This window comes from Oncorhynchus mykiss, chromosome 2 (assembly GCF_013265735.2).
Source record: "Oncorhynchus mykiss isolate Arlee chromosome 2, USDA_OmykA_1.1, whole genome shotgun sequence".
NCBI classification, from domain to species: domain Eukaryota; kingdom Metazoa; phylum Chordata; class Actinopteri; order Salmoniformes; family Salmonidae; genus Oncorhynchus; species Oncorhynchus mykiss.
The window spans coordinates 37,976,549-38,002,768 of record NC_048566.1 but is presented as its reverse complement, the minus strand read 5'-3'; the positions used below and the strand labels follow the sequence as shown (position 1 = coordinate 38,002,768).

Genomic DNA, 26,220 nt, shown 5'->3' with positions numbered 1-26,220 from the left:
GGTATGTATGTATGTGTGAAATACTCAATTGAAACAGTGTCTTTTCTCTCTGAGGGAGTTTTGGACCATGGGCCAAGGTAGATTTGCTCCAACAGGAAGGCCCCTGCTGGTCCCCCTGCACCGCGGTTATGTGCCCCTACTCCGCTGCCTCACCTCAGCCCTTTAAACACATCCTAGCGGGCGATTAATTTCTTTACACTTCTTTCCATTTGCTAATGCACACAAGTTCCTGATCGGTCCTGTAACATGGATTCCGGTGAGATAATTTAGTTATGGATGGGCCTTATTTTTTTCTTATTTATAGTGCTGAGCTGGACTCTCTGGGATAGGCCGCAAGCTGTGGCCAAAGACTCCAGTGACAAAATATTTTTACTACCTTATGTCCCCACGAGATGAAAAGGACTAAAGTAAATTATTATTACACTGATTGGATAGCTTATGTTTTTCAGTTCCTGTCTGTACAAGAACTCCGCCGTGAGGCTGCTTTGCTTTCAACTTGCTCTGATGACGTCCGAGGGATTTGAAACAGAGGTCACCTAAGCTCTTGCCAAACCTCGCATCACTCCATGACCTAGCAGTCTCTCAGCAACGGCACAATGTATGTGTGGACAGACGAGGGGTTTGACACGCTACAGAGCCTTGCCCATCCCTCAGAGACCCCTAAAACTAGAGTATGTCATGGTTGGCTGGGCCTTGGCCACTGGAGGCTTGGCTGTACCCCACCCTTTTTTCCTTAGCTGGGGGAGAAGGGGGGTCTCCACGAGGGTCGGCTCAATAGCTCCGAGCTGCCAACCATATTAATATAATTAATTGAATGGACGTCCCCGTTCAAGCGGACCTTCTGAGGGTGCAGCCAAATTTGTTGAATGAAGATCTTTTATCCCTCCATTCTAGTAATTAATTTGTTATGTTTCACTATGCAGATGCGTTTCAATTGAAGTGGGTGCGTTTCAGCTGTCGATCCTGTTGGGCTGATGCATTCTCTGGCAGGCTCCGAACAAAAGGCATTACGCTTTGGCTTCGCCATTGTCATGATGTCCTGATTTAGCTCATAAGGGTTTGGCTTTCATGGCACTCCAACGTCAACAAAGATGATCTCATTTTGCGGAGTCTTAAAAGATGCCACAACTGATCATGTTGAAGTCTATTGTTAACACTTCAGTGTCCAAGGTTGGAAATCAACCGTCAGGTAGTTTAGATTAAAATGATTGACTTAACTGACTACAGGGTCCTATTGATTAGGGCACACCGTTGAAAACTAAAACAAACGTTTCTTATTGGACAAATTCAGGTAGTCCCAACCTGTTTCAGGACATTTTCTTCCGTTTACATCCCAGTTTTGATGTGTCCTGTGTGTCACCCACTCATCTCATAGTCAGTGTTTTGATGACTTTCCTCTGAGCATCTACTTTGTTTTGCGGAGGTTCTGTTGCTGCTCGAGGCATCTCTTCTTCGTTCAGGATGTGCATAACGTTTCCATGTGAGCGGCCAGGGAAAACACTTGGAGAAAACATTCCTGCCCTTCATTTGTTGTTCAAACAACTATCCCTCTAGTTTCATATATTTCTGTCATTTTTTTGTTGCCTCACTCTAGTAAATACAGGAAATAAACCCAAAGATCTAAAACTGGATTAAGATGCAAAAAACTGAAGGATTCATTGTCCACAGGGGAGTTTAGTTGTACAGTCACTGCTGTGACTGAGTGACTATGTACGAATGAGTTTTTATTTGTTTAGTGATGCAGTTTATAGCCACAGAATGACATCTTCCTGTTGATTTAATCAGACCTAGATGGATGGACACAGATCAAGTCATCATTGCTGAAGTTGATACCACTAATGGTGTTCTGAATTCCACATTAAATAGGGCCTATAAATCCAGCTGGGTCTCTCATCCAAACCACAAGGGCTTATTTCTCTCCCCACATTAAAGGGGACAGACAAATCCAACGATGGTTACTGACTTTCGACACATTTGTAAAGCTGGTGCCAGCTAAAATAAATAATTTGTGGCATTGGAGTCAGTTATGGGATGTAGATATAGGGAGTGTCCAATCGAAATGAATGAAGACAACTGCATAGGCCAGTATTCACCACACATCACTGCTCTCAGTGGAAGACTTGTTCTGCACAAGACAAGTAAACATGACATGTAAAAGTGTTTTTTTTTCATTGCCTGGCTCCCCAAACTCCTTGCTCCGATCACACCACGCTAGTTCCTTTTCCGCAATGAGTTTGGATCTGAGTACCTCCCCACCGATTTTCTAGAACGCAAACAGAATATTCTAACTATTCTGATTGATCCATGAAATCAATGGGTTCGGCAAGAGCCAGAACATACGTGGGTAAAGCAGCGTTTTGAAAATTCAACATTTTGGCTTTGATACTCTGATTGGTTAGAGATGATCCAATCGCTGATTACTTTGTTTTGTACAACACCCCTCATTTTGATGTCACCACAAACGACTTGAACAATGACAGTCTCCGAATGAAGTGTGTAGCAAACAGAGCAGAGGAAGAATTCAGTTTGAGTTGTCAGGCAATGGTTTTGAAGGTGAATTCCTAGGATTTGACATGGTCTGTATCCAGAGTGAGTTTTTACCTATTCTACCCCTGATTACAACTGACTGTCTCAATAACTGTGTAATTGACGTAATGTGATACAACGTTTTAAATAGGAGAATGTCCAGAGAATATCGAGTGTAATCAATCCAAATTTCCGATCTGTTTTAGCCGCTCATGTCCAATCACAGGCTGATCTTCTCTTCCTGACACATGAGTCCAGCATCATCCCCACCACCCACCTCTGACTGAGACCAGGGTTGTGATTACGGGCACGAAATGAAGGAAAATTGTCCGAAACGGAGTGATGCGGCAAGGTACTGTTTGAACATGCTCGTTTTCCGTTGTAGCGTTTTGTTATTGTGTGCCCTCATGAACTCTAGGGATTTTAGAGGCAATTTTTACTAAACCTACACATGGTGTACCTGCAACATAAGCACTAAGTCAGCATGAAACACATCAGTAACGGCCTCTTCCCATGACAGATGATTGCTTTCAGCTGCCCCTTCCTGCTCTCTTGCGCTCTCTCTTTCCCATTGTATTTTTCTGTCTGTTTCTCGCTCATTATTTTGCTCTCTCACACTGCAGTGTAGTTATTGCAGCGGCCCAGTCTTTGGCCAACTCGGCACTTGTTCTTGTCTGTTTGGAGTGGGCATTAATGTTTCTTTCTCATCCCCTTTTGTGCAGCACAGGCACACAGTGTTCGTGTTTGACATGTTGCAGGGCAATGGGGGATGGATGTCCTTTCCTTTCATATTTCTCTCTGGACTCCACTCTGCTCCACGTGGAGAAATGTACTTCTTACATAACTCTCTGGGGTGAGAGATGAGCCAACTGAACTGGGCCCGCTCTAGGAATTAGGATAAACAACATGTTTGATTCTTCAAAGAATGGCACATCGGAGTCTGGTCACTGTGCTAGAGAGGATTGGAATTTGGGCAATAAAGAGACAAGTTTTATTTAGAGTCCTCTGAAGGGGTGAAGATTTTTCGTAACTCGTGCATTCTACCGGTCACTCCTCTGTACCATAGAGATTCATAGATGTCAATTCACTTGTCGATTTCTGCATACAGCAATGTAAGGTAACTTAACACGTGCCACTTAGTGAGTGCATACGTTTTTAGTATGTCTATGGGATCCCTGTGGGAATTGAACCCTTGACATTGCTAGCGCCACCAACTGAGTCGCACAAGACGATCCCATCCATTTAGCATGTGTGGTATGCATGGTTTCTCTTCCTCCTTTGCCTCTCTCCCTCTGCCCATGCCATGTCACAGGGTATTTGGGATATCTAAAATGGCGTGTGAGCGTATCTGTCATTGTCAAACTGCCTGCTAACTGTGAACATCTGCCAGGGGGGGAGGAGAAGAGGGAACTTTTCAATGGGAGTCCTTATCCGCGCTGTCAACGCAGGATACCGGCCCACCACAAGCTGAACAAGGAGGTGTGTGTGGCAGTGTGTGCGCACGCTCTGGCTGCCTGCCCGTGTGTGTGTGTGTGTGTGTGCAAATGTGTGTGTGTGTGTGTGTGTTTGTGTCCCTGTGCGAACATGCAAGCATGTGTGCACAAAATACGTACAAGAGTATGCATGTTTGAGTTTCTATACATGTATAGGGACACTGTGCAGAACAGTATTGAGTATGTTCATGTGTACATTTGTGGAGTGGTGTTTTGTTGGTGTTTGCACTTTTACTAATAGTATGTCTTAGGACTGGTGAAGTTAATCATACAGGTGTGGGCATGCTAAAGTTTACCTGCACTGCAGTTCAGAAATGTATTTAACTGCATAGGTTATTGCTAGATGTTCGCTGATGAAGTTGCTGCTTGGCTTCACCCAGCAAGAGAGTTTGTCACAGTAACATTGGACCGTTGCTGCAACAGACATTTTGAAAAGGAACCTTTTTAATATCCACAACTGTACTACATAACGTTGGTGTCTTGTCTCACTTTTGCTCCTCCTACCATACTGGGGTCGGGTTTATTGGGGCACACCATAGCAAAACGCTATGCAACGGGAAACGATAACAAGTGTTTCTTATTAGACAAGTTCAGATGGTGCCCTCCCTGTTTGGGTCTGTTTTATCCCATTTGGTGCCTTCTGAATATGACCCAGTTTTCTGTTTCACTTCAGGAATGTCTATCCTTGCCATTACAGGAAGCCAGTGCGATGGTTCCCAACTGTAATGTAATGTATGAAGCCTCACAAATGCAAGCACCATTCAAATCTACTTTTCTTATTACAAGCACACGTTCATGGATAGAGTTACCTGTACCCACTCACATATTTAACCTGCTGAATTCAAACTGAGGCACATTTTGTGATGACTTGAAATATGTATTTGTTGAAAATAACTTTGCTTGAGTTTTCATTTGGAATGAGACACCCAAGCCGATAGAAAGTGAACTAAATTAATTGAGTCTGACATTAAATAAGTGTTTTGAACAAATGGGCCGTTGATGTTTTTCAAATACCAAATGTTGAAATATGATGGTATCACATCCAAACTTTCTGTTGTTTTGAAAATGAATTTTTTTTTTTGGTGCCATTTAGTCAATATCACTCTTACTCAAATACTCTAGCGGTCTCGCTGGATGATAGACCCAAGTGCAGCCCAACTTAATGGATATAGACACACACACACATACTTCCACACGGTCACATATACACACACACACACGCCCTCACCTATCCCACAGAGGTCTAGCTACAACCAAATGTGTGGAATGTCTTGGGAAGGCTTCAGAAAAGGCCTCGGAACACTCAGTGATTACGACTCTAACAGCTGGCCCCATTCACACCGTCAGCACACACACACACACACACACACACACACACTGCTCCCAGGGAATGAGGAAACATCGGGCTGTGCTTCACTTTGGTTCCAGCCAGGAGCATTGGGAAAGAAACTCGGCTGTCTTTCTTTCCACACTTTCCCTTCCTAGTGATGTGTAGAAAGCATACTCCCTCAACCTCTCACTTCTTGCCCACAAATTAGATGAAACGGACAATTCAATTACTGTACATTCACCTCGTTCGCCAGCGAAATATGTGATGTTTTCATGATGTTGCCGAGCTTCAACATTTTGAATGATGACGTCAATGGTTGCCTACGCTTGGTCCAGTCTTGTTTTGGTGATGGCTGTACATTGCTTGACGTGAATGGTACTGGGCTTGTTCAACAGAAAGCCTGAAACAATTGACTGCTAAAACAGATTTAACACCTTTTATTTAGTTATTTTATGCAAGTGCTCTCTTTGTCTTGGGGCTCATACTTTTCATTTTCATACTCTGTCGTAGAACAGTTCTATTCACATGAACCTAATTTACAGGCACCAAATTTAAGGAAAACTGATATGGGTCTGTTGAATAGATTGAGCACTTTGAGGTGCATTCGGCTCACAGTAGCTTAGCCTACCGTGTTACCTTTTCACCTTGGGTGACTGTCAGAGACAAAAGGGGAATGGCGACCCATATCACAAGTGATTTACTTTGAAGTATATACGTTGCTTTATTACTTTCACTGGGATGAACATATTCAGTGCCTTGCGAAAGTATTCGGCCCCCTTGAACTTTGCGACCTTTTGCCACATTTCAGGCTTCAAACATAAAGATATAAAACTGTATTTTTTTTTGTGAAGAATCAACAACAAGTGGGACACAATCATGAAGTGGAACAACATTTATTGGATATTTCAAACTTTTTTAACAAATTTAAAAACTGAAAAATTGGGCGTGCAAAATTATTCAGCCCCTTTACTTTCAGTGCAGAAAACTCTCTCCAGAAGGTCAGTGAGGATCGCTGAATGATCCAATGTTGACCTAAATGACTAATGATGATAAATACAATCCACCTGTGTGTAATCAAGTCTCAGTATAAATGCACCTGCACTGTGATAGTCTCAGAGGTCCGTTAAAAGCGCAGAGAGCATCATGAAGAACAAGGAACACACCAGGCAGGTCCGAGATACTGTTGTGAAGAAGTTTAAAGCCGGATTTGGATACAAAAATATTTCCCAAGCTTTAAACATCCCAAGGAGCACTGTGCAAGCGATAATATTGAAATGGAAGGAGTATCAGACCACTGCACATCTACCAAGACCTGGCCGTCCCTCTAAACTTTCAGCTCATACAAGGAGAAGACTGATCAGAGATGCAGCCAAGAGGCCCATGATCACTCTGGATGAACTGCAGAGATCTACAGCTGAGGTGGGAGACTCTGTCCATAGGACAACAATCAGTCGTATATTGCACAAATCTGGCCTTTATGGAAGAGTGGCAAGAAGAAAGCCATTTCTTAAAGATATCCATAAAAAGTGTTGGTTAAAGTTTGCCACAAGCCACCTGGGAGACACACCAAACATGTGGAAGAAGGTGCTCTGGTCAGATGAAACAAATTGAACTTTTTGGCAACAATGCAACACGTTATGTTTGGCGTAAAAGCAACACACCATCCCCACTGTCAAACATGGTGGTGGCAGCATCATGGTTTGGGCCTGCTTTTCTTCAGCAGGGACAGGGAAGATGGTTAAAATTGATGGGAAGATGGATGGAGCCAAATACAGGACCATTCTGGAAGAAAACCTGATGGAGTCTGCAAAAGACCTGAGACTGGGATGGAGATTTGTCTTCCAACAAGACAATGATCCAAAACATAAAGCAAAATCTACAATGGAATGGTTCAAAAATAAACATATCCAGGTGTTAGAATGGCCAAGTCAAAGTCCAGACCTGAATCCAATCGAGAATCTGTGGAAAGAACTGAAAACTGCTGTTCACAAATGTTCTCCATCCAACCTCACTGAGCTCGAGCTGTTTTGCAAGGAGGAATGGGAAAAAATGTCAGTCTCTCGATGTGCAAAACTGATAGAGACATACCCCAAGCGACTTACAGCTGTAATTGCAGCAAAAGGTGGCGCTACAAAGTATTAACTTAAGGGGGCTGAATAATTTTGCACGCCCAATTTTTCAGTTTTTGATTTATTAAAAAAGTTTGAAATATCCAATAAATGTCGTTCCACTTCATGATTGTGTCCCACTTGTTGTTGATTCTTCACAAAAAAATACAGTTTTATATCTTTATCGTTGAAGCCTGAAATGTGGCAAAAGGTCGCAAAGTTCAAGGGGGCCGAATACTTTCGCAAGGCACTGTATCATTAGCAGCAGAAAACTGAAGGTGCATGGCTTTTCCAACCGTGCTGTTGAGGCTTTCCAGGGCTATGGATGATGGAGTCAGTACAAACATAACCAGGGGTGGAATTGGAAGGACAGAGTTATACGACATATAAAAAGTGTTTTTCCTAGGATGTTGCATTGGGAGTTTCATGGAGTGATTCCACCCCCCCCCCCCCCCCCCCTCCCCCCTAATTCCACTCCTCTTAAACCAACCTCCTTTTCTTCCCCTCTGTCTAGTGATGGGAAATAGCCCTTGTACTTCCTCTGTCTCAATCTGCCCCTTCAAAAGGAGGCTTTGGTGTGGGTGGGAGGTGGTAGGAGCACATCTCCCTGTAACATGCAGTAAATAGTCTCTAATTAAAGCCCCCAAACTTCAGAGCCCAGCTTAATCTGTTAAAGCCCATCGCTACAGCTCTCATCAAAGAACAGGATGAGCTTGGCACAGGACTGTGTACGTGAGTTAGTGTGTGTGGCCAGCTGGCTGCGTATGTGTATGATTTTGGGAGGTACTTTTTACTGCAACTCAGTTGGCCTACATAGTGTGACTATTAATAAGTTACATATTTACCATACATCAACCTACAGTGGTTCCTCCTTTGAAAGTTGCAAGCTCATGCTGTGGGACTTAGAGGTCATTTGTGGTTTAGTACGGTACCCTGCGTCACCACTTCGTTGCTCCAGACCAGCACAAGAGGGGAGTTAGAGAACTGATTATGCTTTTGAGTCCTACTGTGTCTCTAACTGACAATGAATGGGCGACATAAACCTAAATAGAAACTGATATTTGTACACGACTTCAGTATTACTTACTAAAACTGTTGTTACAATAAGGGTTTTCTTATTTTATGATTATTTTGCTCTTACTGTAGTACTGTAGGCCTCTCCCGACCAGTGTTGTACAGTGCCTGAGTGGTGCAATGGTCTGAGCCACCACAAGCTGTGTTGCTACAGATCCTGGTTCAGTGCTGGCCTCGACTGGGAGACACATGAAATGACTGTAGGGTTTTGATTTTTCTCCCTCTAAAAACATAAATTAATCATTCTAAATAACAAACTGGCTTTATTTACAAATTAGTAACGATGTCTTACCCCATGTTCAATAATGTCCTTTTTCTCACTCGTTTTACATTATTTGAAAACGAAATCTCCAAAATATTTAAAGGGGATTGCACTAATAATGGAGCTGACTCGGAAAAGTTCCCGCTGTTCTGTTCTTAGTGCCAGTCTGCACTTTGTTTTAGTTTCAATGTAACTAATAATGGAGCTGACTCTGAAAAGTTCCCGCTGTTCTGTTCTTAGTGCCAGTCTGCACTTTGTTTTAGTTTCAATGTAACTAATAATGGAGCTGACTCGGAAAAGTTCCCGCTGTTCTGTTCTTAGTGCCAGTCTGCACTTTGTTTTAGTTTCAATGTAACTAATAATGGAGCTGACTCTGAAAAGTTCCCGCTGTTCTGTTCTTAGTGCCAGTCTGCACTTTGTTTTAGTTTCAATGTAACTAATAATGGAGCTGACTCGGAAAAGTTCCTGCTGTTCTGTTCTTAGTGCCAGTCTGCACTTTGTTTTAGTTTCAATGTAACTAATAATGGAGCTGACTCTGAAAAGTTCCCGCTGTTCTGTTCTTAGTGCCAGTCTGCACTTTGTTTTAGTTTCAATGTAACTAATAATGGAGCTGACTCGGAAAAGTTCCTGCTGTTCTGTTCTTAGTGCCAGTCTGCACTTTGTTTTAGTTTCAATGTAACTAATAATGGAGCTGACTCGGAAAAGTTCCTGCTGTTCTGTTCTTAGTGCCAGTCTGCACTTTGTTTTAGTTTCAATGTAACTAATAATGGCATCTTTATGCTTTCATTAAAAAAAATAATGATACAAATTCTCTTTCAAAATGCCGATGTTTATTTAGTTATAAATAATTACTATGGGAATAAATATCACTAAATTACAGAAATATCCTCTATGTAATTATTGGCGGAGAGTCGCGTCATATTTTTCGATTATACTGTAGGCCTACCGTAGTCAACATGAGTCTCACTAGTGTTGAGTAATGTGCTGTTAAAAGTGGTGTAGGTCATATTTATTTAAAGGAAATATTGAAGTTAGAAGCAATAGCCTACAACTATTTTAGCACCGTTTTGCCCTGCTCTGAAACAAGCATGGGGACTGGTCTTGATAAATCGATGAGATTTTTTATTTTAATTTCATCTCCGTTTGGGTATTGGTTAGACTAGAATAAAAATAATAGGGTGTAGAAATACTATGCTCTTAGTGTAACCTTTATTTAACTAGGCAAGTCAGTTAAGAGCAAATTCTTATTTTCAAGGACAGCCTACTCCTTACGCCCATCAGGGAATTGAACCCTGGTCTTCCGCGTGCCCGCATTCTCTAGTACAGCCATTATTGAGGGTACTTGAGGTCACCGAGAAAGTCTGGACATGGCCTGCTCTCCCTTATGTAAGGAATTCTACACTTTCCCATGTTTACTACAGTATGTATTGTAGGCTATGTTTACTTGTCAGGCTGCACAGTAGCCTAATAAACAAATGCAGGTGGCTTATATCTTCAAAATGCTTTAAATGCTTTATCCAAATATAAAAGCATATACTGTACACTACTGCATTTCTTCATCAGCATCTTTATGCTTTCGTTAATAAAATAATGATAAAAATACTCTTTCAAAATGCAGATGTTGATTTAGTTATGGATCCATAACGAATTACTATGGGAATAATTATCACTGAATTACAAAACATATTGGAACAAAGTTGTCTAATGAAGGCAAACAAATTGTTGCTTACTGGAAAGTCCCGCTGTGGATGTCTATTTCAGCACCGTTTCGTGCTGCTCTCAGACAAGCATGGAGAAACTCAAATGTTCAATGATATTCCATCATGTTCATAAGATTACAGTTGAAGTCGGAAGTTTACATACACCTTGGCCCAATACATTTAAACTCAGTTTTTCACAATTCCTGACATTTAATCCTAGTTAAAAGTCCCTGTCTTAGTGTAGTTAGGATCACTACTTCATTTTAAGAATGTGAAATGTCAGAATAGGAGTAGTGATTTATTTATTTCAGCTTTTATTTCTTTCATGTTCCCAGTGGGTCAGAAGTTTACATACACTCAATTACTATTTGGTAGCATTGCCTTTAAATTGTTTAACTTGGATGAAACGTTTCGGGTAGCCTTCCACAAGCTTTCCACAATAAGTTGGGTGCATTTTGGCCCATTCCTCCTGACAGAGCTGGTATAACTGAGTCAGGTTTGTAGGCCTCCTTGCTCACACACGCTTTTTCAGCTCTGCCCACACATTTTCTATAGGCCACTCCAATACCTTGACTTTGTTGTCCTTGAGCCATTTTGCCACAACTTTGGAAGTATGCTTGGGGTCATTGTCCATTTGGAAGACCCATTTGCGACCAAGCTTTAACTTCCTGACTGATGTTTTGAGATGTTGCCTAAATTATGTGGATATATTGTCCCTCCTCATGTTGCCATCTATATTGTGAAGTGCACCAGTCCCTCCTGCAGCAAAGCACCCCCACAACATGATGCTGCCACCCCGTGCATAACGGTTGGGATGGTGTTCTTCGGCTTGCAAGCCTCACCCTTTTTCCTCCAAACATAACGATGGTCATTATGGCCAAACAATTCTATTTTTGTTTAATCAGACCAGAGGACATTTCTACAAAAAGTACCATCTTTGTCCCTATGTGCAGTTGCAAACCGTAGTCTGGCTTTTTTATGGCGGTTTTGTAGCAGTGGCTTCTTTCAGGTTGTGTCGATATAGGACTCCTTTTACTGTGGATATAGATACTTTTGTACCCGTTTCCTCCAGCATCTTCACAAGGTCCTTTGCTGTTGTTCTGTGATTGATTTGCACTTTTTGCACCAAAGTACGTTCATTTCTAGGAGACAGGAATGCGTCTCCTTCCTGAGCGGTAAGACGGCTGCGTGGTCTCATGGTATTTATACTTGCGTACTATTGTTTGTACAGATGAACATGGTACCTTCAGGCGTTTGGAAATTTCTCCCAAGGAAGAACCAGGTTTACAATTTTGTTTCTGAGGTCTTGGCTGATTTCTTTTGATTTTCCCATGATGTCAAGCAAAGAGGCACTGAGTTTGAAGGTAGGCCTTGAAATACATCCACAGGTACACCTCCAATTGACTCAAATTATGTCAATTAGCCTATCAGAAGCTTCTAAAGCCATGACCTTTTCTGGAATTATCCATGCTGTTTAAAGTCACAGTCAACTTAGTGTATGTAAACTTCTGACCCACTGGAATTGTGATACAGTGAAATAATCTGTCTGTAACCAATTGTTGGAAAAATTACTTGTCAAGCACAAAGTAGATGTCCTAACCTTCTTGCCAAAACTATAGTTTGTTAACAAGAAATTTGTGGAGTGGTTTAAAAACGAGTTTTAATAACTCCAACCTAAGTGTATGTAAACTTCCGATTTCAACTGTATGTGTTGACTGAATATAAGCAAGTGATGTCTGCTAAATAATCAAGTTAGGTTTCTCCAGAAATAAATCATTCTAATAACAAACTGGCTTTATTTACAAATGAGAGAGAAAGTCTCACCCCATGTTCAAGAATTGCCTTTTTCTCACTCACTCCAGGTTAAATGAAAACGAAATCTCCAAAATATGTTACTTTTTAAACAAAGCATTATTGTTTTAATGTATTTATTTATTTTGAGGAGAGAACCAGGGGAGTGAGGGAAGAACAACCAATGGAGCTCTGTGGTTGGAATAGCTACTATCCAGACAGTGCTGTGGGGGTCACCTGGTGCAGTATATGGTCTGTTATGAGGTCAAGCCGTCGCTGTCAATCATTTTAAAGATTTGGCTGAGGAGAAAGGGCTCGGTCTGGGCAAAATCATTACAACCCAGCTACCACAGTGGATCTGGGCAGATTCTGGCTGAGAGTCAGACTCGGCCGAAGTCATGTGGCCCGAGGCTGGGCTGCCTTCGGCAGTATTACTTATGGCTAGGATGCGGGGATTGAGCTTGGGCCGATTCCGGTGAGAGCTTCTGGCCCAAATATATTACTTGGGGCTCAGGCCGATTGGGGCTACTCTCTGGCAGATGATTACACAGGCTGCTTTATATAATTCATATTTAATTATTTATTTTTCCATATTTTGTCATTGTTTCTGTGATAATTGTATTTTTTTTTTACATTTAATTTAAATTATTTAAGAGTGGTGTGTAGTATTTTGATACTTTGTGCAATACTTTGTGCAAGGCAATTGATAAGCATTAAAAACTTTGTGGATGGAGCTTCCCGAGTGGCACAGCGGTCTAAGACACTGCATCGTAGTGCAAACTGTGTTGCTGCAGATGCTGGTTTGAGACACGTGCCGGCCGCGGCCGGGAGACCCAGGAGGCGACGCACAATTGTCAGAGTTAGGGGAGGGTTTGGTTGGCCGGGATGTCCTTGTCTCATCGCGCTGTAGCGACTCCTGTGGCGGGCCAGGCGCATGCACACTGACACGGTCACCAGGTGTACGGTGTTTCCTCTGACACAAAATGTTTTCTTTGTCGATGGGTAGAATTTGTATGTATAACATGTACAGTAGTAATATTTAAAATGACTTTCGGGTAATTTTGTCTACATTTATTTACATTTGCATGTGGCCGCTTCTGGGGAGATTCTGGTAAGATGCCGGCAAAGTCGGAAGAATTCCGGTAGACGGAAACGGCCCGATGTACTTCGGCGATTCTGGACAGTCATTCATTTTGATTCCGGGCCGAGTCCGACACCCGATTCCGGGTCGATTCAATCAGTTCATGCCCCCCGGAAGAGGGGCGCTTCTGGGCCGATTACTCATTGCTAGCTGGGATGCCTCCTCGACAGTGTCATCACCTCTCTAGCCAAAGTAAAGAAGTGTGTTTATGTTTTGATTCCAGGCGTGTGTAAAGGATGGTGTCTCTGTAGTGTAAAATATGTGCTGTCTTACTTTGCTGAACGGCACTATACCATTGTCCATATACTCTATATATCATAGCTTTCCACATAACCTAGGGTCTAACTATGGAAGCATATAGGAAATCTTCCAAATACAATCCCAAATAGTTTTAATTTAGATAATTCATTTGTAAATGTTCAGTCTATATCCAATGAGGAGTTGCAAAGTGATCCAACTTCCTGATAGTAGTATATCACAGTACATGGGTGGTGTGCCACGGACCTTTGTCAGATTTGGAAAATAAAAACCTTGGAGTTTGATTTAGACATTCTAAGAGCAGTAGAGTTTTATTTTACATTTTGGGGATTTTTTTTTTAGGCTGTCGCTTTTGAATTCCTGACAGTCTATAATTTGTTTGCATTTGAAAAACGTGGTGGAAAGGTCATAACTTTATACTTTCTCTGGGTGGTGACGCAGTCTCAGACCGTTCCATGTTAAGAAACACTGAAATAACAAGGAGAAATTAACTGTTTCAGTCAGAAGCCCAGAATATTACGCCAATAAAATATCTTCCTGCGTTAATTGAATTCAGCTACCAAAGAGGGTATTTCAGCTTCAGCAAACATGAAACCCGATGGGTTTTTTTCTGTTTGATTTGAATGTGATTGAACTGAATTAAAACCCAAATCAGACATTTGATCAACCAAAGAATGGTGTAAGCCAAGCCATGTACGCAAATCGACTAGTCAACACATTCTCAAACAAGTTCTGCACATGAAAGAAACTCAAACCTAGGATTTGAGGCGCTTCACATCTCTCCAAACGGTAATAAAATAAGCCTGTACGCCTGGGCAGTATATCTATCTTCCGTCTGTGGAAATGCTTTGGATATCTTGGCACTGGGGCGAGATTGTATATTGTGCTGTAGTGCTTTTGTTGAAAAATGAGAACCCCATTGTAAAATGGAGCTTTAAAGGCAGAGCAGGGTGCTTCTGTTATTTATTAGGCTCCTCCACCAATCACCCTCCATCATCCACACGGTCACCTCTGTCCTCCATCACTGAGGTGTGTGTGTGTGTGTGTGTGCTCATTACGGGAAGTTACGTGGACACCCTCATTCAAAACATCTGGTCCATCCACACCTGCTGATAAACATTGCAGCACAGTAGGCCTGCAGACAGTGGACGACGTGGGATGCTCTGCAGGAGAGAGAGGGGAGGAGAATGAGGCACTGTGGTTTACTGCAAGACCTTCAATTCTCTATCAGGCACATACAAGAGGGTGGAGCATACCTGTGAATGGACTGTGTGTGTGCATGTGCCGGTCTTCATATGTGTTTCTTTGTGTGTGTGTGTGTGTGTGTCTTCATATGTGTTTCTTCGTAGGTCTGTGTGTGTCTTCATATGTGTTTCTTCGTAGGTCTGTGTGTGTCTTCATATGTGTTTCTTCGTAGGTCTGTGTGTGTGTGTGTCTTCATATGTGTTTCTTCGTAGGTCTGTGTGTGTGTGTGTCTTTATATGTGTTTCTTCGTAGGTCTGTGTGGGTGTCTTCATATGTGTTTCTTCGTAGGTCTGTGTGTGTGTGTGTGTGTGTGTGTCTTCATATGTGTTTATTCGTAGGTCTGTGTGTGTGTGTCTTCATATGTGTTTATTCGTAGGTCTGTGTGTGTGTCTTCATATGTGTTTCTTCGTAGGTGTGTGTGTGTGTGTGTGTGTGTGTCCATATGTGTTTCTTCGTAGGTCTGTGTGTGTGTCTTCATATGCGTTTCTTCGTAGGTCTGTGTGTGTGTCTTCATATGTGTTTCTTCGTAGGTCTGTGTGTGTGTCTTCATATGTGTTTCTTCGTAGGTGTGTGTGTGTGTGTGTGTTTCTTCATATGTGTTTCTTCGTAGGTCTGTGTGTGTGTCTTATGTGTTTCTTCGTAGGTCTGTGTGTGTCTCTTATGTGTTTCTTCGTAGGTCTGTGTGTGTGTGTGTGTCTTCATATGTGTTTCTTCGTAGGTCTGTGTGTGTCTTCATACGCCTGTGTGTGCGTGCATGCGTGCGTGCATGCACATCCATCCTTGAGGATTTTCAGGTTGTTTACAGTGAACCCTGCCAGAGCAGGTGTCAGCTGTGTTTATGCTCTGGCATAAAACTCAGGCAAACCCACCTGGGGAGGAAAGACTTGAAGCTTTACTTATTGCCCCAACAAACAGCTTTTAGTTTCCAGGGAATTATTTGTGAGGCCGTTTTCTTTTTGTCTGTGTCCTGGAGTGAACTCACCATGTCCACATTTCCAGGCTACGCGTCTGACCCTACATACTTTTATTTTTGGTTAGAGATAGAACAACAATGATTTCAATGTGACAAACCCTTTGAGACACAGTGATACTGTTTTGAATGGTTTGAAAACTGAGAACTGAGAGTTTTGTCTGACAACTTCTAAATATGGATGCTGTACAACTCATTTCCACAGAACATATTGGTGGTTTGTCTGAAAATCTAATTTGTTTCAATTCTAGGCCTGATCATTTTAGGATGAGCAAAGCTTAGTTTAAATTAAGGAGACACGGGACCGACAGTCCCAGACTATCGGGAATGACAGTGCAAGATCTGACCTGGCAACTGGAGGGCTGCTAGGCTTAGATCCTGACATTGTTTTCCTGAAAAAAATATATAAATAATAATGTAAAAAAGCTATTTTGGGGGGTGGGGTCTCAATTTACTGTTGAGAATGAGAATAGTAGAATACACAAGGTGCAATTTCAAAATGTGGATGTGCATCAGCAGTTTCTCTTGTTATGTCAGTCACTTTTAATATTAAAAAAATCTGCACATTTTCCCACCAGAGATGTTTCCATCTAATTGACTTGTTGAGGATAAAAATATGTGCATTATGACATTATGCACATAATGACTTTTGCAGGTTAAATTCCCATTTACCCAATAAAAAATACAAGTGAAATGGGTTTCCATTGCATTTTCAACTCTGCTAATGGTTTTGTCAACAAATATTTGTTATATTTTTGGTCTTGGTACATGCACTCTAGCCAACAGCTCACAGATACAGTGTGTGTAGGTTTTCCTACATGAGATTATTATGGACAAAATTATTTTTCTTTGTCAAAAGGAATCCAAGCATTGATCATCATGTCACCAGAATAAGAATTTAATGTCCTCAGTATTTATTGGAAAGGAGCATCAAGCTCATTAAAGGTGCACTTTCACCACCCTGTGAAGCTCTAATATACTTTATGCTTTCCCGAGTCGTCGTGGGAGGACAACACAACGATTGAATCCAAGCTTACTTCGATACGATGATTATTATATCAATATTTGCTCATAAAGGTTTTTTTAAGCCACCATTTCTTGCATAATTAAGTTGACGGCTATCTGAACTTGTAGTTATCCTGGTCGAATTACCGACCAGGGGGACCCCAATGATCTTGTCAGTCACTCGCACTCCGATATATTAAAAACTGCAAAAACGTATCTCAACCCTATGGCAAAATGTGTAGAATTGCAGGAAATTAGCTGTAAAACTTTAATTCTTTCTCTAAGACCCATGGCAAAATTTGTAGCAGTGCATGAAATTTGCTATAAAATTGCTAAATCTTCTCTCCGCCCCATGGCAAAATGTATAGAATTGCAGCAAAATTCCTTTAGAACTGCAACAAAGTTTTGCTCAGGGCCCCCAAAAGGCTACAGACGGCTCGACTCTGACTGCATGTGTGGGAATGGATGTGGGTACGCAGACCCGCAAGCCACTGGGCCCCTGAGGATTAGTTTAGATTTTTTGTGGTCCCCACCCTCATAAAAAATTGACCATTAGCTGGCCAGGGAATGATCCCCATCTTTACTGATCTCAGACGTGAAATAAAAACTACTGTGACCAGTCTGTAATACTTATTTTTTAAATGTTCATAATAATATAATATAATCATGTCATTGAGTGTCCAAGCTGTAGGCTGGCCTTTAAATCAAGAATCAAGATTCCATAGACAAATGTAATCCGGGAGTGATGTTTGGTTTGGACTCTGGTTTGCCGCTTAGGGTCACCGTACTACGATACATTCTTAACCTACCAAGCATTAATCCTGGACTAATTCTCAAATCACATCTTGGCATTTCCACCCAATTTTCCATTTGATGGTTTAGTCCAACTTAAAGGACCAGTGCAGACGTTTTTATCTCATTATCAACACATTTCTGGGGAACAATTAAATACCTTACTGTGATTGTTTTCAAATAAAATGTTCAAAAATAAGAAAAAAATGCTTCGTAGCAAAGAGCAATATCTCAAGGAAGAGTTTTGCTAGGACTGTGAGTGGGGAGGGGAAAACTGAGAATTAGTTGTTGTTGGCAGAGCCATTTGGAACTGTTTCTTGTTGGTCTATTAACTCATTTACTTAATGGTGATGTCACCATGTAAGGCCGAAACTCCATTCCAGCAAAACAGACTGAAATTTCAGGCTTTTCAAACAGCTCTTACATTAAAATGGCATTATCATAATGTCCACAATTTCATGGTATTATTACAACCTCATTGTGTGGAAATATATATAAAACACAGGAAATCACATTTTTGACTGCACTGGGCCTTTAATGATCTATATCCAATATAAATATCACCCTATAGCACCCTTGAGAAATATGGTGTTTAAGTGATGGGGACATATGGACTTGTGTTACGTGCTGTTTCGGAAGGTGAAACCTCTACGAGCAGACCTAGGTTAAAAAACGATTCAAAGTCATTAAGTGTTTCCTTTGACCTGCCTTGGATGGCAGATGGAAGGGTTTTGCACTTTCCATGACTGTTCTATTGGTTCCATTGGGCCAGGCAAGCTCAATCAAGCCCAGCTAAAGTGTTTGAAATTATTTGAAATAGTATATGAACCCAGGTCTGTTCGTGAAACTGAGGCACATATGCATCACTAAAGCCAGGCCTGCTTTGTAGATGGTGGCTACAGCTGCACGGATGGAATGCATGTGCTGTAACAAGAGATGTTTATTACATTTCACCCATTGGAGCAAAAGGATATTTCCATGGATTGTGTGACTGAATGAATGCCATAGGGTTCATTGTACTGTATGCAGAGAGCAGACAAAGCACCCTGGAGGTTCTGCATTCTTTAATAGTAAAGAATCAAGGTGTTTCATAGCCCATGCACAGCCCTCTCAAGACTCCATCTCACTTTTGAAAGGATAGAACTATACTGAACAAAAATATAAAGCCAACATGTAACAATTTCAACGATTTTACTGAATTACAGTTCGTAGAAGGAAATCGGTCAATTTAAATTGATTTATTAGGCCCTAATCTATGGATTTCACATGACTGGGCAGGGGCGCAGCCATGGATGGACCTAGGAGGCCATTAGGCCTACCCACTAGGGAGCCAGGCCCAGCCAATCAGAATAAGTTTTTCCCCACAAAAGGGCTTTATTACAGACAGAAATTCTCCTCAGTTTCATCAGCTGTCCGGGTGGCTAATCTCAGACGATCCAGCAGGTGAAGAAGCCAGATGTAGAAGTCCTGGGCTGGTGTGCGGTTGTGAGGCTGGTTGGACGTATTGCCAAATTCTCTAAAATGACATTTGAGGTGACTTGTGGTAGAGAAATGAACATTGCATTCTCTTGTAACAGCTCTGGTGGACATTCCTGCAGTCAGCATGCCAGTTGCAAGCTCACTCAAAACTTGAGACATTTGTAGCATTGTGTTGTGTGACAAAACTGCACATTTTAGAGTGGCCTTTTATTGTCCCCAGCCCAAGGTGCACCTGTGTAATGGTCATGCTGTTTAATCAGCTTCTTGATATGCCACAACTGTCAGGTGGATGGACTATCTTGGCAAAGGAGAAATGCTCACTAACCAGGATGTAAACAAAATTGTTTGAGAGAAATAAGCGTGTGTATGGAACATTTCTGGGATCTTTTATTTCTGATCATGAATCATGGGACCATCACTTTACATGTTGGGTTGATATTTTTGGTCAGTATAGATGTGACATGCTAATTGCTCAAGTAACAATTTCGTATTTTATCTTCATTTAATGTATTTATTTTCTTGTTCTTTTTTAAAATGAATTACAATGTATCACTCTATGAAATCATAATATATTTGGTTATGTGTTCACATTTCCATCTACTATTGTAGATTTCATCTGATGCCATAAATGATATGGATTGGCAGTTAAAGTCTGATGTATGTTGACCCTCCACAGCAGTTAGAGGTGCCTATTAACACCACCATGTTTCTGGGCAGAGCTCTCTGGCTTGACCCTAAACATGAAGTAATTGCTGATAAGCAACACACAGCATAGTTAGGGTGAATAACCTATTTGCCAGCATGCGTGTGTGTGTGTGTGTGTGTGTGTGTGTGTGTCTTCATACGCAGTGGTGTAAAGTACTTAAGTACAAATATTTTAAGTACTAATTAAGTCGTTTTTCGGGGTATCGGTACTTTACGATTTATATTTTTGATTACTTTTACTTCACTACATTCCTAAAGAAAATAATGTAAAAGTACTCTTTGAATGCTTAGCAGGACAGGAAAATGGCCCAATTCACACACTTATCAAGAGAACTTCCATGGTCATCTCTTCTGCCTCTGATCTGGCGGACTCACTAAACACAAATGTTTGTTTGTAAATTATGTCTGAGTGTTGGACTGTGCAATCTATAAAGAAATAAAAAAAGTCAAGAAAATAGTGCCGTCTGGTTTGCTTAATATAAGGAATTTGAAATTATTTATATTTTTACGTTTACTTTTGATAGTATAGCAATTACATTTACATTCAATACTTAAGTATATTTAAAACCAAATACTTTTAGACTTTTACTCAAGTAGTATTTTACTGGGTGACTTTCACTTTTACTTGGTTCATTTTCTATGAAGGCATCTTTAATTTTACTCAAACATGACAATTGGGTACTTTTTCCACCACCGTACATACGCATGTGTGTATCTTCATTGGTCTGTGTGTATGTGCGTGCATGTGTCTGTATGTGCGTGTGCTCTCTGTGTGTGTCTTCATACGTCCTGTGTGGAAATTGATTCATGGTGGAGTCTGAGGGTTTTTCAAACTGCTCGGTCTCACTGTAAACACTCTGACACGGCACAAGCCGATTACAAGTGAAGCAGATGGTTGGACTTCTAGGGAGTTGTGTTTTTGCATTCCACTGTCACGAGAGAGCTGAGAAATGCAATGTAAACCAATCCCCCCACACACACACACACTCATGCACCCCTACACAGTGCAGAAAATATGGCCTTCACGTACTGTACTCCGAACTGGTACTCAGTTGATGTATTTGGTGTGCACAAGGGAAGCCTATATCTATCTGAGTTATGGAATTATAGTTGTGCATTCCCTGGAGTGGATCAAGGAGATCTATCTCAGTAAAAGTTGGCTGTGTGTACTACTTCTGTTATGAAGTGATTTGTCGTTAGGCAAAGAATGCTGGATGGTCTGGGCCTGGGGGAAAGTGCCGCACCAGGCTCTATAATGGGTTGAAAAGATGCGTTTCAATTCCCAGGTTTTGGATGAAAGTGCTCAAATTGATATCCACATGCATGGGCTGTGAATAAGGCCTCTTAATATCTTATAAGGCCAATACTATCATTGCATGGACCCTCTGAACTCCCTAAATTTCAGCCCTCCCTCCTAATAAGGACACCGTATGAATACATTCAGTTAGACAACTGACTAGGTATCCCCCTTTCCCTTTATTGGACAGTAATCAGTGGAGGCGGGTCCAGGTAGAGGAGGGAAAGGAGATCCCTTGTAAATGTGATGGACAGTAATGAATAGGCAGTGTCTATTCTCAGCAGGAAGAAGAGCCTATTCTAGAGTAGGCGCCATGCTTCGACATGGGCTAACTGTACACAAAGGGATGAGTGGGTGGAGCAGAGGAGATACTGATTAAGTCATTTTGGTATTAAGGCATCCTTTGAGGTCTATGCATTGATGATAAAGGTTCAAACAAGATGTGGCTATGATGGTGATGTGTACATGGCACTGTCAACCCCAATGTGCTGTCAAAACTTTTGAGGAAGCTCGTTGCACTTAATATATCCGAGTACAGTTACTTAAAGTGATTTTGTAGTCTGCCCTGCAGAGTCACTGTGACCCTGTAGGGCAGAGGTGTCAAACTCTTTCTGTGGAAGGCCTAATGTTTGCAGATTTATGGATTTTCCTTTCAATTAAGCCCTGAATTTTATTTTATTTTCGTTTCACCTTTATTTAACCAAGTAGGCTAGTTGAGAACAAGTTTTCATTTACAACTGTGATCTGGCCAAGATAAAGCAAAGCAGTTCGACACATACAACAACACAGAGTTACACATGGAATAAACCAACATACAGTAGAAAAGGTCTATATACAATATGTGCAAATGAGGTAGGATAAGGGAAGAAAGCCAATAAATAGGCCATGGTGGTGAAGTAATTACAATATAGCAATTAAACACTGGAATGGCAGATGTGCAGAAGATGAATGTGCAGTAGAGATACTGGGGTGCAAAGGAGCAAGAAAAATCTGAAGATCTGTGAGCTGCTCTGACCGCTGGTGCTTAAAGCTAGTGAGGGAGATATGAGTCTCCAGCTTCAGTGATTTTTGCAGTTTGTTCCAGTCATTGGCAGCAGAGAACTGGAAGTAAAGGCAGCCAAAGGAAGAATTGGCTTTGGGGGTGACCAGTGAGATATACCTGCTGGAGCGCGTGCTACAAGTGGGTGCTGCTATGGTGACCAGTGAGCTGAGATAAGGCGGGGCTTTACCTAGCAGAGACTTGTAGATGACCTGGAGCCAGTGGGTTTGGCGACGAGTAAGAAGCAAGGGCCAGCTAACGAGAGCGTACAGGTCGCAGTGGTGGGTAGTACATGGGGCTTTGGTGACAAAACGGATGCCACTGTGAAGACTGCATTCAATTTGCTGTGAGTAGAGTGTTGGAGGCTATTTTGTAAATGACATAGTCATAGTCATAGTCATCCAAAGTCAAGGATTGGTAGGATGGTAAGTTTTACAGGGGTATGTTTGGCAGCATGAGTGAAGGATGCTTTGTTGCAAAATAGGAAGCTGATTCTAGATTTAATTTTGGATTGGGGATGCTTAATGTGAGTCTGGAAGGAGAGTATACAGTCTAACCAGACACCTAGGTATTTGTAGTTGTCCACATATTCTAAGTCAGAACAGTCCAGAGTGGTGATGCTGGACGGGTGGGCAGGTGCGGGCAGTGATTGGTTGAAGAGCATGTGTTTAGTTTTACTAGCATTTAAGAGCAGTTGGAGGCCACGGAAGGAGAGTTGTATGGCATTGAAGCTCATCTGGAGGTTAGTTATCACAGTGTCCAAAGATGGGCCAGAGGTAGACAGAATGGTGTCGTCTGCGTCGAGATGGATCAGAGAATCACCAGCAGCAAGAGCGACATCAGAAGAGAGTCTGCCCGAGGATTGACCACTGTGGCTCCCCCATAGAGACTGCCAGAGGTCCAGACAACAGGCCCTCCTATTTGACACACTGAACTCTATCAGAGAAGTAGTTGGTAAACCAGGCAAGGCATTAATTTGAGAAACCAAGGCTGTTGAGTCTGCCGATAAGACTGTGGTGATTGACAGAGTCGAAAGCCTTGGCCAGGTCGATGAATACGGCTGCACAGTAATGTCTCTGTCGAAGACCTTAGAAAGGCAAGTTAGGATATATATATAGGTCTGTAGCAGTTTGGCTCCCCCTTTGAAGAGGGGAATGACCGCGGCAGCTTTCCAATCTTTGGAAATCTCAGACGATACGAGAGAGAGGTTGAACAGGCTAGTAATAGGGGTTGCAACAATTTCGGCAGATAATTTTAGAAAGAGAGGGTCCAGATTGTCTAGCCCGGCTGATTTGTAGGGATCCAGATTTTGCTGCTCTTTCAGAACATCAGCTATCTGGATTTGGGTGAAGGAGAAACAGGGGAGGCTTGGGCGGGTTGCTGTGGGGGGTGCAGGGCTCTTGACCGGGGTAGGGGTAGCCAAGTGGAAAGCATGGCCAGCCGTAGAAAAATGCTTATTGATAGTATTATTATATTATAGTAGATAATTAGGTGTGGGGAGTTCCTTACTAATTATTGTCCTTAATCCATCAATCAAGGACATGGAAGGAGTGGAAACCCACAGACACTCGGCCCTCCTTGGAATGAGTTTGAAACCTGTGCTGTAGCGGAGCCAAATTTGAGTTGTCAGCTTGAAAAGCCTCTCCTCCAATATCATTTATTTTTCGAGTGAATTGTAGAGTTGCCACCCATGACTGAATTTGTTAGTGGCCTTCACCATGTGAGTTCCAAAGTGAATACTATCATTATAATTGAACTTGTTATGTCAGTACATTACATATTGTATCTCATAAGGACTTATTTTGAGGCCTATCTTCATCCTAATACAGTGGCCACATCAGGCCTGCAAGTAGGGTTGCATAATTCCACTAATTTTCCCAAAATTCCCAGATGTAAAAAAAAAAATCCTGGTTGGAGGATTTCCAGGAATCTTTCAACTGGGTTTTCTGGAAACCCTGGGAAATTTACCCGAATTTTGCAAATTACATTAAGCTGCCTTACAAGGTGATGTGTAATTCCTATTGGAATCCAGCCAGAGTTAGGATAACCAACAGGTGGAATTTTTATTCACCTGGAAACTACATTCATAATGACTAACAGGATTAGGAACAGTGTGAGTGACTATAGACCAGGGGTGTCAAAGTCAAATGGACGGAGGGCCAAATAAAAAAATCAGCTACAAGACGAGGGCCGGACTGTTCGAATGTTCATTGAAAAATTTTTAAATGACGCATATAGTCTAGTGAACCTAATTGAACCTACTGAAAACCTAACAAATATATTACAATATGATCAGATAAATAAAGCAATATTTTCTTATGGCTCTGTCAGTAATCTTTAATTTTCAACAGACACAAAAGACAAATTTCCTTTATATAAATATCCCCATAACATGAACATTAAATGAAAGAAACCGGTATTCAAGGCACCATCAGTAGACTATATTTTCTATTTTAGCAAAAGTGGGCTAAATTTACTTCAAAGAAAAAACAATAATAGCAATTTTCTATCATCCACTCAACTGAAATATTTTAAAAATATAATTGGATTGAAATACAAAAAAATAAAGTGCAAAAATCTATTAATCAAAAACAACACTTTGTTTAAGGAGAAGTAACATGCAGTGAAAACAAATATTACATTTTAACTTTTAAACTTGAACTGAGTAAAAACTCTAAATATGTGATTGCACAGTAATGTTCACTTGTTTGAGGTTGAGGGTGATACTTGGTGTTGTCCCATCTTTTCCACAAGTTCATCAATGTTCGGGGTAAGGCTCTGAGCTGAAGAAATCCTCAGAATTGAGTGGAGGTGTTCAGCAGTAAGTCGACTTCTGTGTGATGTTTTGTTCAGGTTCATCAAAGAAAACAGTTGTTCACACAGGTATGTGCTGCCAAACATAGACAACGTTTGAGCAGCCTGGATGCGCAGCTGGGGCATTGTGCCGGGGAGGAAACGGGCGAACTCCGCAGCACCCACTGCCGCATATTTTGCCCTCAGTGCATCATTGCATTGGAGGTCAATCAACTCCATTTGGAGGTTTGGTGGTGAGCTTTCCACGTCAACAGCAAATGGGTTACCGAGCAGTTCCAACCTGCTTTTTTGTGCTTCAAAGTCAGCAAATCGGCGTCGAAAGTCAGCGGCAAGCATACCTATTTTATCAGCCAACTGTGTGCTCGGGAACGCACTGGTAGAGAGCTTCTCTTTCATGGTCTGGCAGCTGGGAAAGTGGCTCAAATTTTCTTTCCGCATCTGCGTCTCCCACAGAGTCAGTTTGGTTTTAAATGCCTTCACTGTACTGTACATATCAGAGATGACACGATCCCGACCCTGCAGCTGCAAGTTTATTGCATTCAGATGACTCGTAATGTCACACAGAAAAGCCATTTCACACAGAAACATTTCGTCTCGGAGTTGTGTTGTGTCTTTCCCTTTGCTGTCCAAGAACAGACAAATCTCCTCACGAAGCTCGAAACATCTTTGAAGCACCTTTCCCTGGCTTAGCCATCGCACCTCTGTGTGATAAGGCAAATCACCATGCTCCGTTTCTAACTCCGTCAGAAATGCCTTGAACTGGCGGTGATTCAAACCTTTGGCTCTGATAAAGTTAACTGTGCGCGTGATGATGCTCATTACATGCTCCATTTTCAAGGCTTTACCGCACAACGCTTCCTGGTGTATGATACAATGATAAGCTGTCAGCTCACCTGTCGCGTTTTCCTCTTGCATCTTTTCCCGTATCTTCGCCACCAGTCCGCTCCTGTGTCCACACATCGCAGGTGCTCCGTCGGTTGTCAAACCCACGAGTTTTTCCCAAGGCAGCTCCATCTCATTTACACATCTTGACACCTCTTCATACAAATCATGCCCCGTAGTTGTGCCATGCATAGGACGTAAAGCCAAAAACTCCTCTGTCACGCTTAGGTTGGAGTCCACTCCGCGGATGAAAATTGACAACTGGGCAATGTCAGAAATGTCGGTGCTCTCATCCACAGCCAAGGAATA

At 41.8% G+C, this 26,220-nt stretch overlaps 1 protein-coding gene across 1 annotated transcript in view; it reads left to right on the top strand.

The window, feature by feature from the left end:
• Positions 1 to 2,444: 2,444 nt before the first annotated feature.
• Positions 2,445 to 26,220, top strand: part of LOC110489074 (protein eva-1 homolog B) — a 79,636-nt gene continuing 55,860 nt past the window's right edge. Inside the window, exons 1-2 of the mRNA XM_036947774.1 lie at positions 2,445 to 2,589; positions 2,733 to 2,878. The gene's annotated coding sequence lies outside the window, so the exon portion shown is untranslated. The remainder of the gene's footprint in view (positions 2,590 to 2,732; positions 2,879 to 26,220) is intronic.